Below are 18,518 nucleotides of genomic sequence, written 5' to 3'. Positions count from 1 at the left end.
TGTCTGTCTGTGTCTGTGTGGGTCTGTGTCTGTGTGGGTCTGTGTCTGTCTCTGTCTGTCTGTCTGTCCGTCTGTCCGTCCGTCTGTGTGGGCCTGTGTCGGTGTCTGTCTGGCTGTGTGTCTGTGTATGTCTGTGTATGTCTGTCTGTCTGTCTGTCTGTCTGTGGGTCTGTGTCTGTGTATGTGTCTGTGTATGCGTGTCTGTCTGTCTGTCCGTCTGTCTGTCCGTCTGTGTGGGTCTGTGTCTGTGTCTGTCTGTGTGTGGGTCTGTGTCTGTGTATGTCTGTCTGTGTGTCTGTGTGGGCCTGTGTCTGTCTGTGTGTTTGTGTGTGTGTGTGTGTGTCTGCGTCTGTCTGTCTCTCTGTCTGTGTGGCTGTGTGTTTTTGTGGGTCTGTGTCTGTGTGAGTCTGTGTCTTTCTCTCTGTCTGTCTGTGTGGGTCTGTGTCTGTCTGTCTGTGTGTCTGTGTAGGTCTGTGTCTGTCTCTGTCTGTGTGTCTGTCTGTCTCTCTGTCCGTCCGTGTGGGTCTGTGTCTGTCTCTGTCTGTGTGTCTGTCTGTCTCTCTGTCCGTCCGTGTGGGTCTGTGTCTGTCTGTCTGTCTGTCTTTGTGTGTGTGTGTGTGTGTGTGTGTGTGTGTGTGTCTGTCTGTCTGTCTGTCTGTCTGGTCTGTCTGTGTGGATCTGTGTCTGGTCTGTCTGTGTGGATCTGTGTCTGGTCTGTCTGTGTGGATCTGTGTCTGGTCTGTCTGCGTGGATCTGTGTCTGGTCTGTCTGTGTGGGTTTGTGTCTGTCTGTTTGTCTGTGTGGGTCTGTGTCTGTCTTTCTGTCTGTGTGGGTCTGTCTGTCTTTGTCTGTCTGTCTGTGTGGGTCTGTCTGTCTTTGTCTGTCTGTCTGTGTGGGTCTGTGTCTGTTTGTCTCTGTCTGTCTGTCCGTGTGTCTGTGTGGGTCTGTGTCTGTCTCTGTCTGTCTCTGTCTGTCCGTCTCTCTGTGTCTGTCTGTTTGTCTGTCTCTGTCTCCGTCTCCGTCTGTCTGTCTGTCTGTCTGTCTGACTCTGTGTCTGTCTGTCTCTGTCTGTCTGTGTCTGTCTGTCTGTCTGACTCTGTGTCTGTCTATCTCTCTGTCTGTCTTTGTGTCTGTGTAAGTCTGTCTTTCTGTCTGTCTGTTTGTCTCTGTCTGTCTCCCTGTGTCTGTCTGTCTGTGTCTCTTTATCTATGTTTCTTTGTCTATCTGTGTCTGTCTATCTCTTTGTCTGTGTCTGTGTCTGACTGTCTCTGTCTGTCTGTCTCTTTCTGACTGTCTTTATCTCTGTCTCTCTGTCTACCTGTTTGTCTCTGTCTGTCTGTATCTGTCTCTGTCTGTCTGTCTGTCTGTCTGTCTCTCTCTGTCTGTCTGTCTGTGTGTCTGTCTGTCTTTGTGACTGTCTGTCTGTCTCACTGTCTTCCTCTCTGTCTGTCTGTCTGTCTGTCTGTCTGTCTGTTGTCTGTCTGTCTGTCTCGCTCTCTTTCTTTGTCTGTCTGTGTGTCTGTGTCTGTCTCTGTGTCTGTGTCTGTCTCTCTGTCTGTGTCTGTCTCTCTGTCTGTCTGTGTCTGTGTCTGTCTGCCTGTGTCTGTCTGTCTGACTCTGTGTCTGTCTGTCTCTCTGTCTGTCTTTGTGTCTGTGTAAGTCTGTCTTTCTGTCTGTCTGTTTGTCTCTCTGTCTGTCTCCCTGTGTCTGTCTGTCTGTGTCTCTTTATCTATCTGTTTCTTTCTGTCTATCTGTGTCTGTCTATCTCTTTGTCTGTGTCTCTCTGTGTCTGACTGTCTCTGTCTGTCTGTCTCTTTCTGACTGTCTCTCTATCTCTGTCTCTGTCTGTCTGTCTGTCTCTATCTCTGTCTGTTTGTCTCCGTCTGTCTGTCTCTTTCTGATTGTCTTTCTCTGTCTCTGTCTGTCTGTCTCTGTCTGTATGTCTCTTTCTGACTGTTTCTCTCTATCTCTGTCTGTCTGTTTGTCTCTGTCTGTCTGTCTGTCTATCTCTGTCTGTCTGTCTGTCTGTCTGTCTGTCTGTCTGTGTCTGTCTGTCTGTCTGTATCTGTCTGTGTCTGTCTGTCTGTCTGTATCTGTCTGTGTCTGTCTGTCTCTGTGTGTCTGTCTCTGTGTGTCTGTCTCTGTCTGTCTGTCTTCCTCTCTCTCTCTCTCTCTCTCTCTCTCTCTCTCTCTCTCTCTCGTACTTGCTACTTATTAACAAATTACACCCTCTATACTGTCCCACCATCTCCTCCGACTGTGCTGCCAGTATCTCCTCCGACTGTGCTGCTTCCACCTACCCTGCTTCGACAACCTCCCCCTTCAGTACTGCTGCCACCAGCTCCCCTTTCAACACTGCTGCCATCACCTTCCCCTTCAACCCGACGGCTACCACCTCCCTTTCCGATTTCACTACCGCATTCACCTCCCTCTCGAGCTTCACTGCTGACCTCACCTCCCCCTCCAACTTCACAGCTGTCCCCACCTTCCTTTTCAATTTCACTGTTGTCCCCACATATCCCTCCAACTTCACTGCTACCACCATCTTCCCTCTCAGCCTGACTGCTGCCCTCCCCCACTTCCAACTTCACTGCTGCCACCACCTCCCTTTCAACCTCAGCCTCCAACTTCTTTTCTATTTCCGTCTCCCTCTCCACCATTCATTTCATTCCCGAAACAAATTACCTTATCCCAAATTGAGTAAAATAACATCGAGTGAATAGGAATAAACGAAATAGGTTTTTATTTATTTATTTATTTTTTTACATTACCTCGAAGCCGTTTCTCGAAGGGGAAGGAAGCTCCCTAACACATCTTTCTGATCGAATTGTTTTACTTATTACATCTTGTTATCCTCCTGTATGTAATCTGAGTTATTCTAATTTCGCCATACTCTGCATAGACAAAGGACAGAAGGATGACAACCTGGTCTATACAAACAAGTACTGTAAATCTCCAAGGAAGTGCTATTGAGATCCCATCCCAGACGAGAGTACGTGCCTATGTCTAAACCCTCAAGTTCGAAGAATCTGAGCTGAATAAAATCGTCTTTCGGTAGCAATAATATTAAACCCTTTCTTAGTTTATTCTTAGTGGCTTCGTAGTATATTCTTTATCTCCGGACACACTTCTTCAGCTTAAGGGAAACTATTCGAACTGGAAGGGTTAGATACAGGCTTGTTATCTGGTCGGTTAAGAATGATCCCTAAAACTACTTTTTATTGAATTATTTTTGGCTGGTTAATATCGTTTTGTACGTTATTTATTCAGAGTATGGTTATGTTCGAAGGATTTGTACAACCCAGAACAGGACATTAAGGAGCCATCAGTAAAATAAATCGGTTAGGAAGAGGTGATGGGGGCTTTCTGAACCGACGAGAATACCTGCCACAGCTTCCTTAACCCTTTCACTGCTGCTCTTGTAGCCTGAACAAAATCGTCTCAAGATAGCAAAAATAAAGATAAATTGCGTCATTGGCTTCGAGCTCGGCATTCTTGTCGGCTAAAGAAGCTCCCAGGCACTTCTTCCTTAGCGATTTAATTTTGGATACGACTGGTTAATATCCTTTTGTACATTATTCGGCAGAGTATGGAGATACTGGTAGGATTTGCATAACAAATAAAAGGATGATGAGATGTAATGAGCAAACTGAATTGATTAGGAAGAGGTGTTACGGAACCTTCTTATCAGACGAGAATTCCAGCAACAACATAAATTTTTTGTTATTTAAGTAAAGAAGTCAAAGTGTGGGTGTTGGTGTGGAGGAGGAAGTTCTTGTTGTACTAGCTGTGTGGTTATGTGTTTTTAGGTGGCACAGGAGTCGTTGCACCTCTTCCGAAGCGATTTATTTTGCCTCCTTTGCCTACTATTGATTCAGATTGTCATGTAAATTATGTTGACAAGAGACAAAGAGAGCATACAAGTGGATATGAAGGTGTATTATGCGGAGTAAATTGCTATGGAAAAGGCATTACGAAGCCTTCTATGCCAATTTGAATATAACCATATGAATTATGTGGTGGTGTGCGTGCGTTTGTGCATATGTCCGTATAAGGCTGCTCATGTATGGTGCCTATCGTTTAGTTTCGTTTATAGAGGCTCCAACATGCTTGCATGCGTCTGCCATGATCACCTATTTTTTTTGTTTTGTTTTTTGTTTCCGACTCTGGGCATAGGCTTCACAGCCTGCTATCAAGGCCCAGTAGTCCTCCATACATGCCATTCACCTCTTCATGTCACCAGTTCGGCGCTAACATCCACCGTCTCCCTATTCAGTTCTTTATCCTTGTGGTCACACACTGACCTCGTTCGAAGTCTGTTTTGGTCTGCCTCTTTCAACCCTACCCTCGAGGTTCACATCTTTTACATTCCGCATCCAGCTGCCATCTTCTATTCTCTTAATATGACCAAACCATCTCAATTCTTCCCTTCTCATCATAACACTGATACGAGTACCTTCAAGTCCTATCCTTCCTCTCAGTTTCTCAGTCGCAGTCCTAACCCCCCAGGCATTCCATTGAGGTACTCCCTGCATATCTATCTACTCATTATCATTCTTTGCGTTCCAGCCCACGAACATCCTCTTCCATTACTGCTCAGATCTCACTACCATACTTCATTACACAAATAACGCATCCTGCTAACAAGAGTCCATAGCATGGAGGAAGAGGCCTCTCAGTTAGGAGAGAGAATGCCTCTCAGAATTTCTTCCATCCACTCCTTGTACTAGCCACAGAGCTAGCTCCTGCCCCATCTTCTGCACATAACATGTCCCTCAATTAACAAAACTCCTCCACACACTCGAGTGACTTTGCAGCATGATCAATCCTTTAACGCCTGTCAATTTCCACATGTTCTACCCGACGCACCGCACATACGAAATCGGCATTATTTCGTAGCCTGCATCTATTACCACTACATCCCTTCTGCACCCGCTTACCACACACACTGCACAAGACAAGATGAAGATGGCTTTTTACACTCTTGTGGCAAATTGGACGTAGCCAAGCTCCCTCTGATTTGACAGTATCTCCAGCAGCCCTAGATATCATTTTTGCTTTATCCGTGTTTGCTCCCAAACCCTTTTGCCCCATTCCGTCTCTCTATTCCTAAATCTTTCCCCCTCCTCCTTTTCATTCTCGCAATCGACACAGATATCAACATACAGCATCTCTCAAAGGATCATTGTCTAAAGTTACATGAGAGAGCTTCAAGCACCATGAGCAGCATATGACCTCTGTGGTTGCTTCGCCATGTCAGATATTCATTCATTCATTCATTCGAGCACCATGATAAATAATATAGGTCTCAAGACTGACCCCTGATGCATGCCAACATTCACGAAAAACTCATCACTCTAACCTCCATTTACTCTCACCTGGATGCAAGCACCCTTATACATTGTCATAGCTACTCCAACCAGCCACTCCTCGATCTCAAGCTTTCTCACTGCCGACTTCACCATCTTCCTAGGAACTGTCAAAGACTTTCTTCAAATCAACAAAAACAAAGCACAGCTCCCTTTCTTTCTAGTGTATTTTTCCAGAAGCTGTCTGACAATGACCATGGCATCAGTGGCCCCTTTTGCCCGGCATAAACCCATACAGCATCTCATCAATATTCCCTCTTTCCCTTATCATACCTTCCAGGACTCAATCCATACCTTCATTATCTGGTCCAGAAGTTTTGTCTTTATAATTCCCTCCTTCCAGGGCCTCACCTTTCCTCTCATACACATTTAGAATCACACTCTTTAGCTAGTCGTCTGGTACAACACACATATATATATGTAATCGAATATACCAAATCAGTAACTAAACCCACTCCAGTATCTCCTGAGGTCAACATTTCAGCAGCCAAATCACACACACCCCACGCTCATCAACTGCATCCTACATATTGCTCTGGTCACAGTAGCAGCCAAGGGCCAAACACTGGATCCACTGACTCCAAGCCTTCTCTGTTCTAGTCAAACTCCTTATTCAGTAACCGGTTATAATGCTCTCTCCAAGAATCTTTAATAACCTCGCTGTCCACCATTACCTTACCTTCATCATTCTTCACACACTGCTTACTTATGATATCCCTGTTTTCTCTCTCCATCTGATTTGCCACAATTAATATCGCATTCTTCTTTTTTGCACAAGTGAAACTATCCAGTAGAAGTCTGTGAGACTCAGATTTTGCCCTGTATACCTCCTTTTTTGGCCCTACACGTGGCAGCCAAGTATTTCTCTCCTACCACCCATTTGCCAGTCCTGGAAAAAGTTTTCTCTACTCTATAACTGCGGCTTCTACACAATCATTCCACCACCATGCAGCCTTGTTTTGATGGGCCCAATGTTTATCCACACTGAATCAGTAACTCTAAAGAAGCTGTTTGAGAGTCATGCACTGTTCATTTACTGTCCACAGCCCCCTGTTCAGTCACCAACCTACTCAATATGCTATAGAGGGCATCACTTACTGCTTAGTTTTTCAACTTCCATAATTTCCTCCTGGGTGCATGGGTTCTTTTCTTCACCACCCGCTCTTTCAGCACCATATCACATATCAGAAATCTGTGTTGCAGCACACACTTTTCACTCTTTGTAACTTTTACATCTTTCACCAAACCTCATATCATCCCTCCTGACTAGGAAAAAATCAATCTGTCTACTGTTACTCCCATATTCATATGTAATCAGCTTACTCTCTCTTCTCCTTTCTTGTTGCACACAGTCATGTTCCGTGCCTCTTCAGACTATAGTAACCTTTCCCCTTCAGCATTTCTTGTACCATATCCGCATTCTCTGTGCACTCCATCATATCCATGAGCCGCAACATTCGCATGATCATTTAAATTTCCATTCAAAACGATAATCTCATCATCCACAATACCACCAACCTTGCATATCAAATTATCCCCAAATCTGTCTTCTTAATCATCCAAGCCATCCTGTGAGGCATACCCAAAATAAATGTTAAGCAGGAGTTCTCTGAACAATACTTCCCATGCAACAATTGTTTAATTTTGCTCAAATTACACCCATAACACATACCACCCATTTCTCTTCGACCAGCACGCCCACACCACTATATCAGTCCACACTCCTTTTCCAAAATAACTTATAACTGCAGTCCTTCCCAAAAATCATCCTAACTGACCCTCTCCTGAACCTAACTCCCCATAAGCAACAGACATCTGCCTGCCTACAGGTCAAAGTCTCCATCACTTCCCCACCTTTACCCTTCAAGTAATCTACATTCCAAAATGCCACTTTGAACCCTTTGAGAGATTTGGATCCCTCAGGCTTGCTTTTTACACTTGGCTTTGATTGTCATGATAGGTTAAAGGAGGGATGGACAAGAGGCCCTACCCATCCGCACAACCCCAAGTCCAGGCAGAGGGTCAAAGACCCATAGCTCACCAGCCGTGGCCAGTGATTGCAACAGTGGCCTCAGGGCATCCTGTCAGGACAGCTACAGGGGCACCCTCTTAGCCCAACTTGACACTCTAACTGCCCGATCATTATACATCCAATGTTAGAGTAGCACCCTGAGGCACTACTCCTAGGTTCGGACCCCTTTCTATTGAGTAGAAGCCGGAGCCTGGGAACCACAATGCTCTGTGTCCTCTGGCACAGATCTGAGCCCCATTACATTCCAGCCCTGAACTGCACCATGCCTTCCATCAAGTCCACCACTAGGTAGCAGAGGCAAAGTTTTCTGGTCGCATTCCCTTGTTGGTTAACCCCCGACATACCTGGGTACAGTGTGTGGCATGTCATATGCTTGTAGAGTGATAAATAAGACAGAAACGAGTTCGTCTAATTGCTATTTTCCTCCACAGAAACTGATGGCAACCAAAGAGTATCAACTCCACTGTCTTGGAAGAAAAGCGACCAAGGACAACAAGAAGGCAACCCCAGAAGGTAAGACAGCCCTAGACAGCAGGATGGCAATATGTGACAGCAAAACTACTGCAGACGACGAGATGGCAAGCTAGGATGACTTTTGGCAGCCTTGGACAGTGTGGTGGCAACAACTGAAGACTACTCAAGACAACAGGACCTGGAGCGGTGGCGTCTTCGTCGTAGGTCTACCTCCCAGAGGCTGTCGAAGAGAAGAGGAGGACAGCATGGGGGCCAAACCACCACAAACCCCCCCAGCCCCTCATGGGGCTCGAGTACCTGGGAGTGGCTTCGGTCGGCCGGGCAAGTACCACATCTCCCAACACAACACACACAACAACACCGTTTTCTCTACACCGAGAAATGACTCCCCGGCTGTCATTTCTCGACGACTTCTTCTAGCCGGGGACATTGAGAGCAATCCAGGACCCACCAAGAAATACATATGTCCAACATGCTCAAAACCTATCACATCGAGCCGACAGACAAAGGGTTCAGTTCAGTGCAATTCTTGCAAGAAGTGGACCCATTACACCTGCACAACACTTTCATCCAGAAAACATTACATAAACACCTGGATCTGCTCCTTATGCTCCTGCCCCCCACCCATCAACCCCCCTTCCAATCCTACTCCTACTTCCTTCACACCTCCACAGCCAAACCCACCGACCCTTCCCACGCCATCCAGTCCCCCAACTCCTCCCATTCCAAACCATCCTAATCCACCTCAACCCTTACCTCCATCACAACCTCCTCCTACCCCTTCCCCTCCACCCACACCACCTCCCCCCCGTGCTGCAGCAGCCAACACACATCGCCCACACAACTTAAACATCCTTCAGTTAAACATAGATGGCATAAACACCAAAAAACATGAACTCACACAATTCATCAAACAACAGAACATACACATTGCCATCTTACAAGAAACAAAACTACACGGAGCACAGTAAACACCGACATTTCATAATTTCACCACCTTCGACAAGACCGGGCCGACGGCGGTGGCGGTGGACTCATCACCCTGGTACACAGATCCATCAACTTTTGCAGAAACCAGTGCACACACACGGTCACTTCTCCCCCCACATGACACCACAACAGAAATACAATCAATTAAAATACGCACTGGTAACAAATCACACATAACAATCGCTAACACATACATTCCCCCCCAGTCGTCCCCCACAGTACCACACAATTACTATCCACAGATACACCACATCACTAACATACCCAACATCATCCTGGGTGGTGATTTCAACGCCAAGTCATGGGCCTGGCATGACAACAACCCTGACACAGACAGAGGGCTGATACTATAATCCCAGACAGATCATCTTTTCATACTAAACAGTCTAGACCAACATACCCATATCCCACACCAAGCCCTCTTCCTCCCGTCATCTCCAGACATCACCTTCTGCTCCCCAAACCTCGCCCTCACTACATCATGGAGAGTGGTCAAAACCCTAGGTTCTGATCATCTCCCAATCATCATCACTACCAAAACCAGTATCACCCCAGCTGGCCACAAACACACATACACAAATTATAAGAGAGCCAACTGGGAGGCCTTTGTAACTGAAACAGAACAACATTTCGAAACACTAAACAGTACACCCATCACAAACATCAACACTGCTGTGCACACTTTCAATACAATTATACAAAACGCAGACAAAAGACACATCCCTAGAGGCAACAGAAAGACAATCCCAACTTCACACCAGAAATTCAAGGCCTCATCAGACAACGGGACACTGCGACACTCCCCAACACCCCATACACAAGATACCATACAACAAATACAAAAACTCAACACTCAGATAAACAATAAAATATCAGAACAGCAAACACTAAACTGGAAAAATTATCTCCAAACACTTGACCACAAAACAAACATCAGCAAACTCTACAAAACACTAAACAGCATCACACTTTTCAGCAGCAACACCATACAATCACACGCTTCCATCACAACAACAGACACCATACCCTCAAACAAACAACAAGCAAACACTCTCATCAATCACTTTTCACAAGTCAGCCATCTAAACCCCCATCCCGAAGACCGACGTATCATCCGATGTAAGAGACAGTTCCCCACGGACCCAGACTACGCACCTTTCACTTACAACCAGACGAAGCACATCATTAACAACCTAAGGCACTCATCTGCCTGTGGACCAGACAATATAAGCAACATTCACCTTAAACTCCTAGGACCACAAGGCATACAAGCACTCACCAACATATCAAACTACAGCTACTCTATCTATCTATCGCCAGACGCCTCAATCCCGTTTGGGGTGGCCACAAACAAATCGCCTCCAAGTCGCCCTGTCCCCCGCCATTTCACTGCCCTGCTCCCAACTCACACCCCCCTCTCTCATATACCTCTCCACCCCATCCCTCCATCTCATCCTCGGCCTCCCCCTCCCTCTTCCCCCCTCCCTCTTCCCCCCTCCCTCTTCCCCCCTCCCTCTTCCCCCCTCCCTCTTCCCCCCTCCACCTCACTCACATACACTCTCTTCGTCAGTCTTTCACCCTCCATCCTCTCCACATGGCCAAACCACCTCAGTGTGTTCCTCATAACGCTTCCTATCACATCCACATCCACACCACAACGCTCCTTTATATCCTCATTCGTCAGCCTGTCTCTCCACGTGACTCCACAGGCTCCTCTTAAATAACTCATTTCCACTGTTCTCACTCTTGACTTGTGTCCTTCCAACAATGTCCAAGCTTCACTTCCGTACGTTAGAGTTGGTATCACAATACTGTCATGTAGTAACTTTTTCACTTCCATGCTCACTTCCCTGTTTCTTATCACTGCTTTCAAGGAACCAGCAACCTTTCTTCCCTGCTGTACCCTTTCAAGCACTTCACCCTCCAAACCTCCATCTTTACTCATCACACTACCCAAATACTTAAACTTACTCACATTTTCCAATTCCTCACCATCTAACCTCGCTGTACATTCACTAACTTCACCTCTCTCAAAGACCATCACTTTACTCTTCCCTACATTCACCTTTAGGTTCCGTTTCTTACACACTCTCTCAAACTCATCCACCAAGCCTTGCAGCTCCCCTTCGTCTTCACTCAACAACACAGTATCATCTGCAAACAACAGTACAGGGAGTTTCCAAACACTATCCTCTCTCACCAAGGCCACTCCAACATCCACTACCCTACCTTGTACCTCTTTTATTACCCCATCCATGTACAGATTGAACAACCATGGAGACATGACACATCCCTGTTTCAACCCAACTTTCAAAGAGAAAAATTCACTTAGTTCACCATCCACACGCACTGCAGCCTTCGCACCATCGTACATACTCTTCACAGCATTCAACAACTTCCCATCTACTCCATATATTCTTAACACTTTCCACAATCCTTGTCTATCCACCCTGTCATATGCTTTCTCCAAATCCATGAAAGCCGCATACAACTTCTTTCCCTTCTCTAGAAACTTTTCCACTAAAGATCTAAGAATGAATATCTGATCTACACAACCTCTTCCCTTCCTAAGCCTCCCTGTCCTTCTCCAACTAATTTCTCTGTTCTTTCTCTAACTCTGTCTATAAGTATCCTACCATACACTTTTCCTATTATACTAAGAAGACAAATGCCCCTATGGTTACCACACACTTCTTTTTCCCCTTTTCCTTTGTACAAGGGAATAATTATACCTGACTTCCAATCCTCCGGGACTCTACCTTCCTCCCAGGCCAATCTGCACATCTTCCACATCCATTCTACTACTATCTCTCCCCCATGCTTCAGCATTTCACCACACACTCCATCAATTCCTGGGGCTTTCCCCGATTTAACTTTCTTCATTGCTTCCACACCTTCTATCCTACTGATTTCTTCCTGTCTTCTCACCTCCCTCCTTCTCCCCTCCCTCCTTCTCCCCTCCCTCCTTCTCCCCTCCCTCCTTCTCCCAGCCATTCCCCAGCCACTTATACTCGCATTACTTCCATCCTCTACGTTCAACAATTCCTTAAAGTGTTCTCTCCATCTGCTCACTTTTTCTCCCTTCTCCACTAGTAATCTACCATTTTTATCTTTCACTCCCCTGCTAACTTCACTTCCACACTGTCTTACTCTTTTCACTTCTCTCCAGAACATTTTCTTACAGTCCCTCCACTTTACACTGAAATTCCTTCCAAATTCCTCATCCACTCTCTTCTTACTCTCTCTTACTAATCTTTTCACCTCTCTCTTTCTTTCCACACATAACTCTCTCTTCTGCCTCTCAACTTCTTGCACGCCCCTATTTCTCATCCATTCATTGTATGCTTTCTTCTTTTGTGCCACAGCCTGTTTCACCTCTTCAGTCCACCATGCTGTTCCTTGCACCCCCCTCCGTCTTGTCTTCCTTCCACACACCACATCACATGCTGCACATATTTCTTCTGTAAATATCTTACACACACCTTCCACGTCTCCCATCTGCTCCAATTCATATTTGCCCAGTCGTTCCTCCACTTCTCTCTTATACTCTGCCTTTTTCTCATCGTCTTGTAACCTTTCCACTCTCCTTGCAACTACTCCTTCCTCTCGTCTTTCCCTTCTTCTATTCCGCCATCTTACTTGCATTCTAATTCTGGCCACCACCAAGTAGTGGTCAGAAAGTCCACTCCCCCAACCTCTATACACTCTTGCATCCTTTACACATCTTCGCATCCTTTCATCCACACACACATAATCAATCATTGCCTTTCTTTCATTCAGTTCACCACCCACCCTTCTCATCACTCGCCATGTATACCTGTGGATCATTTTATGCCTGAAGAGGGTATTGGCTATCACCAACCCCCTCCCAGCACAAATGTCCACTAACGCACTCCCATTCTCATCTATCTCAGCAGGCACACCCCACTCACCAACTATTCCATCCACCTTCACATTCCCAACTTTACCATTCATATCACCAATCAAAAACACTCTCTCATTCCTTCCAAACTTTTCCATGCACACTTCCACATTTGTCCAGAACTCTTCTCTCACTCCTCTAGCACGATCTTGCTTTGGTGCATACACACACACAATCGCCCACATTTGTATTCCAACTTTCAACTTTACCCACACAGTCCTTGACCCAACTGATCCATACTGTCTTATGTTCCTCTTCCATCTTTTACTCACAACTATACATACTCCTTCCTTTGCCCTCTCATTCTCACCTACTCCTGCACATATACCCCATCCATACTCCCATTCTCTCACACTTTCTCCTCTCCATTTTGTTTCAGTTATTCCAGCTACTCACACAACATAATACCCAACACCTGGAAGCATGGCAATATCATCACTATCCCTAAACCCAACAAAGACCCCACGTTACCCTCCTCACATCGCCCCATCACACTCCTCTGCACCCCCTCTAAAGTCACTGAACGACTGGTACTACAACTAGTCACACCTCACATTCCCCTAGCCCAGTCACAACATGGCTTTAGGCCACTACACTCCACAAACACCCTTCTTACAGACCTTACGCAGAGAGTTTTCGACGGCATGAATTCAGCTAGGCCACCACACAGAACAATCTTAATCACACTAGACATTAGCAAAGCTTTTGATGCTATCCCCCGCCACAACCTCACAAACAAAATACTCGACACAAACATGCACAATAACACAAAAAGATGGTTGGCAAACTACTTAGCAGGCAGATGTACACACGTAACATTTGCCGGTCAGTCTTCTAACATCAGAAACTTCACAAACGGCGTCCCCCAAGGATCTGTTTTGTCCCCTACACTCTTTAATCTATACATGCACGACGTACCCACACCCCACACACGACAGATACACATAGCTTCCTATGCAGATGATATAACACTTACATGTACGCACCAAAACGCAAACACAGCTGCACACATCACTCAACCTTACCTCAACACACTACACGAAAGGTTCACCACAAACTGGCTCAAAATAGCCCCAGCCAAATCTACAGTGACTCTTCTCACAAACTGGACAGCAGAACACAGTCACATCCCACACCTCACCATAAACAACACTCCCCTACCACACACACACACACACACACACACACACACACACACACACACACACACACACACACACACACACACACACACACACACACACACACACACACACACACACACACAAATTCCTTGGTGTAACATACAGTACATCAATGTCATTTAAACAACACATGACAAACATTAAAAATAAAATAACACCAAGACTCAATGCTTTGAGGTCATTTGCCCATACAACATTCGGACACACCAAAAAAAACACCACCACAGTATACAATCAATACATACTTTCAGTGATGATTTATGCAAGCCCTGCCTGGGTTTCTAAACTCACCAAAACACACTACAACACACTACAGACTACACCCACAGACCACCTACATCAAGAAACCAAAGTCCTCAAAGTCAAGGATCACCTAGACATGAGAGGCACCCAGTTTCTTGCTGCAGCCTCCACAAAACCACAACATCCACTACAGTACATGGCAGCACATCCACCCTCACCAAGGAACATCAAAACAACACCCAGCACACGATACCATACACAAATACTGTCATCTCTTCCCCCTCGCCCACCTCAGACCAGCTTCCAGAAGCATATCCACACTCGGATCACTCGCCACTCCATTCAGTCACTTAAAGACAACACACAGTTGCATGCACGGCCTCCTGACATCCACCCTTCTGAATCCTATCTTCCTCGTGAGGACAGGGTCCACCTGGCCAGGCTGAGATGTGGGCACCATCCAGCCCTCTTAAGCTACCAGAAGAGGCTGGATGACTCCGTCTTTGATGCCTGTCCAGGATGCATCACAGCACCCCATACTATTAAGCACATTATGGAAGACTGCATTGCACACAATCACCTACGCCAACAACACAACATACACTCTTTGAGAGCTCTATGGGAAAGCCCGGTCTCGGCCATGGCCTTCCTAAGGGACTCGGGGCTGTTCGGCCAGACTGCCTAGGGAACGACTACTACTACTACTACTACTACTCAAGAGAACAAGATGGCAACCCTGAAGAGCAAGAATTACAGCCCAGAGAAGCCATCAGCGTCTGGGTCTACAGTGGCGTAGGAGGCTTCATAGCACCTTTCCCTTGGCAATTTATTTTCCTTGACACCCAAGCTCTCTCCCACATGGTGTTTATAGTTTTAATATTAATGGTTTGCATCAGTGACAAGATTAAAATGAAATGTGTTTACTAAAATAATAGCAAGGATGAGTTGTTATGAGGCATCCAAAACCACATGGACCCTGTTGTGTATGTAATGTGTTATAGATGACGTAGTAGGGATGATAGAAGCAGTTATGGCGGCACTTGCATACAGTTACTCTGGTAGGCAGTCCACTCTTTAGGCACCTTTAATGTTCCTGTGTTTCCCCACGTGATAGAGACTCTGATGCTAGAGAGAGAGGAGAGACAGAATCGGAATCGGGTGAGAGACCGAAGAGGAAATAGGAGCACCAGACAGGACAGGTTACAGTTTGTATTTTTCTATGTATTCTTCCTTTAGGGTGTGATTAGCGTGTATTGTTCTAGAGTGAGCAAAATGGGGAGGAAGGAGAGCAAGTGGGCTGGAGATGGAGATAGCTTGATGCACAGCAGGGTGGAGAGGAGTAGGAGAGCAACTGGGCTGCAGATGGAGATAGCTTAATGTACAGCAGGGTAGATGGGAGTAGCAGTAAGCAGGCTGGAAATAAAGCAAGATAATTGCACTAAATTCACTGATACACTTTGATAATACTTGAAATATTTTGTAACATAAAACTTTTCTTTCAATATACTTACATCTATCTATAGCCAGACGCCTTAATCCCGTTAGGGGAGGCCACAAATAAATCGCCTCCATGTCGCCCTGTCTCCCCGCCATTTCGCTGCCCTACCCCCACCTCACACACCTCTCTCTCATAAATCTTTTCACCCCATCCCTCCATCTCATACTCGGTCTTCTCCTCCCTCTGCCCCCTCCACCTCACTCACATACACTCTTCTCGTTAGTTTCGCTCTGTTCTCTCCGCATGGCCAAACCACCTCAGTGTATTTCTCCAAACGCTTTCTGTCACAACCACAGCCACACCACAACTCTCCCTCACTTCCTTATTTATCAGTCTGTCTCTCTGTGTAACTCCTCATGCTCCTCTCAGATAACTCATTTCCACTGTTCTCACTCTTGACTTGTTTCCTTCCAACAAGGTCCAAGCTTCGTTTCCTTATGTTAGAATTGGTATCACAATAATAATATGCGCCGACTTACCTCCATGCTCACTTTCCTATTTTTTATCAGTGCTTACAAAGAACCAGAAACCTTTCTTCCCTGTTGTCCTTTCAAGCACTTCACCCTCTAAACTTCCATCCTTACTCATCACACTACCCAAGTACTTAAACGCACTCACATTTTCCATTTCCTCCTCATCTAGCCTCACCGTACATTCAGTAACTTCATTCTTCCGAAGACCAGACCATTACTCTTCTCTACATTCCATTTCATACACACTGACCAAAACTCATTCACCAAACTGTGCAGTTCCACTTCGTCTTCACTTAACAATACAGTATCATCTGCAAACAACTGAACAGGAAGTTTCCAAATGCTGCCCTCTCTCATTAGGGTCGCTTCAACATTCACTGCCCTACTTTGGATCTCCTTTACAACGCCATCCATATACAGATTGAAGAATCATGAAGACATGACACATCCCTATTTCAATCCATCAGTCAGATAGAAAAATTCCTACAGTTCACTATCTACATGCACTGCAGCCTTAGTGCCCTCATAGATATTCTTCACGGCATTCAACAGCTTTCCATTTACACCATGTATTCTTAATATTTTCCATATTCCTTGTCTATCCACTGTGACTTATGTTTTCTCCAAATCCATGAATGCAGCATACAGCTTCTTTCCTTTCTCTAGAATTTTTCCACTAAAGACCATAGGATGAATGACTGATCTACACAATCACTTCCCTTCCTACAACTTTCCTGTTCTTCTCCAACAAATTCCTCTGTTATTTCCCTAACTGTCATAACTATATCATATCATATATATATATATATATATACTTTTCCAATTACACTAAGAAGACAAACGCCCCTATGATTACCACACACTTCTTTTTCCTCTTTTTGATAGCCAGTCCTCTGGGACTCTACCTTCCTCCCAGGCCAATCTGCACATCTTCCATAACAATTCTATTATCCCTCCCCCCTACTTTATCATTTCACCACACACTCCATCAGTTCCTGGGGCTTTCCTCATTTTGACTTTCTTCATTGCTTCCATTACTTCCATCCTACTTATCTCTTCCTCTCTTCTTATTTCCCTATTTCTCCCAACAATTCCCAGGCACTTACACTGCACCATATCCATTCCCTAAGCTTAATAATTCCTTAATGTGTTATCTCCATCCGCTCACTTTATTCCTTTCTCTACTATCGATCTACCATTTTTATCTCGCTTCCCTACTACCTTATTTATTACCCTGTCGAACTCTTTCTACCTCCTTCCAGAACATTTTCTTACATTCCCTCCACTTCACACCCAAATTCCTTCAAAATTCCTCATGTGCTCTCTACTTACATTTTTACTTATATTTTCACCTCTCTTGCTCACTACATATAGCTCTCTTCCGTCTGTCAGCCTCCTCCATGCCTCAGCTTCCCATCCACCCACTACATGTTTTCATCTTTTGCACGGCAACTGTCTCATCTCTTCATTCCACCATGTTGCTCATTGCACCCCTTTTCGTCTTCTTCACCCCACACACCACCTCACATGCTGCACAGATTTCTTCTGTGAGTATCTTGCACACACCTTCCACCTCCCCCATCTGCTCCAAATCAAATTTACTCAATCGTTCCTCCACTTCTCTTGCCTTTTTTTTTTTTTTTTTTTTTTGCAACCTTTCCACCTTTCTTGTATTGACTTCTTCCCCCTGTTCTTCTCTCCTTCTATTCATCCATCTCATTTGTACCTTGACATTCACCACCACCAAGTGGTGGTCAGAAAGTCCACTCCACCAACCTTTGTATGCTCTTGCACCCAGTACATATCTTCTCATTCTCATCGACACACACACACGATCGATCATTGCCTTCTTTTCATTCAATCCACTACCCACCCTTCCTTCACACGCCATGTATACATGTGCATCATTTTGTGCCTAAACAGTGTATTGGCTATCACCAGCCCCCCTCCCAGTACAAATGACCACTAGAGCACTGCCATTTTCATCCACTTCTGCAGGCACACCCCACTTACCAACTACTCCATCCACCTCCATATTCCCTACTTTTCCAATCATATCTCCAGTCAAAAACACTCTCTCACTCCCCTCAAACTTTTCCATGCACGCTTCCACATATGCCCCAAATTATTCTTTGACTCTACTTGCACGGTCTTCCGTTGGTGCACATACACTCACAAATGCCTATGCTTGTATTCCAACTTTCACTCTTACCCACACAATTCTTGAACCAACTGATCCATTTTCTCTTATATTCTTTTTCCATCTCTTGCACACAACGATACATACACCCTCCTTTGCCCTCTCATTCTCACCTACTCCTGCACATATACCC

Source organism: Coenobita brevimanus, chromosome 76, assembly GCF_032717465.1.
Source record: "Coenobita brevimanus isolate Jiangsu-jjx chromosome 76, ASM3271746v2, whole genome shotgun sequence".
In the NCBI taxonomy this organism is placed as follows: domain Eukaryota; kingdom Metazoa; phylum Arthropoda; class Malacostraca; order Decapoda; family Coenobitidae; genus Coenobita; species Coenobita brevimanus.
Note: the sequence above shows the minus strand (reverse complement) of the source record.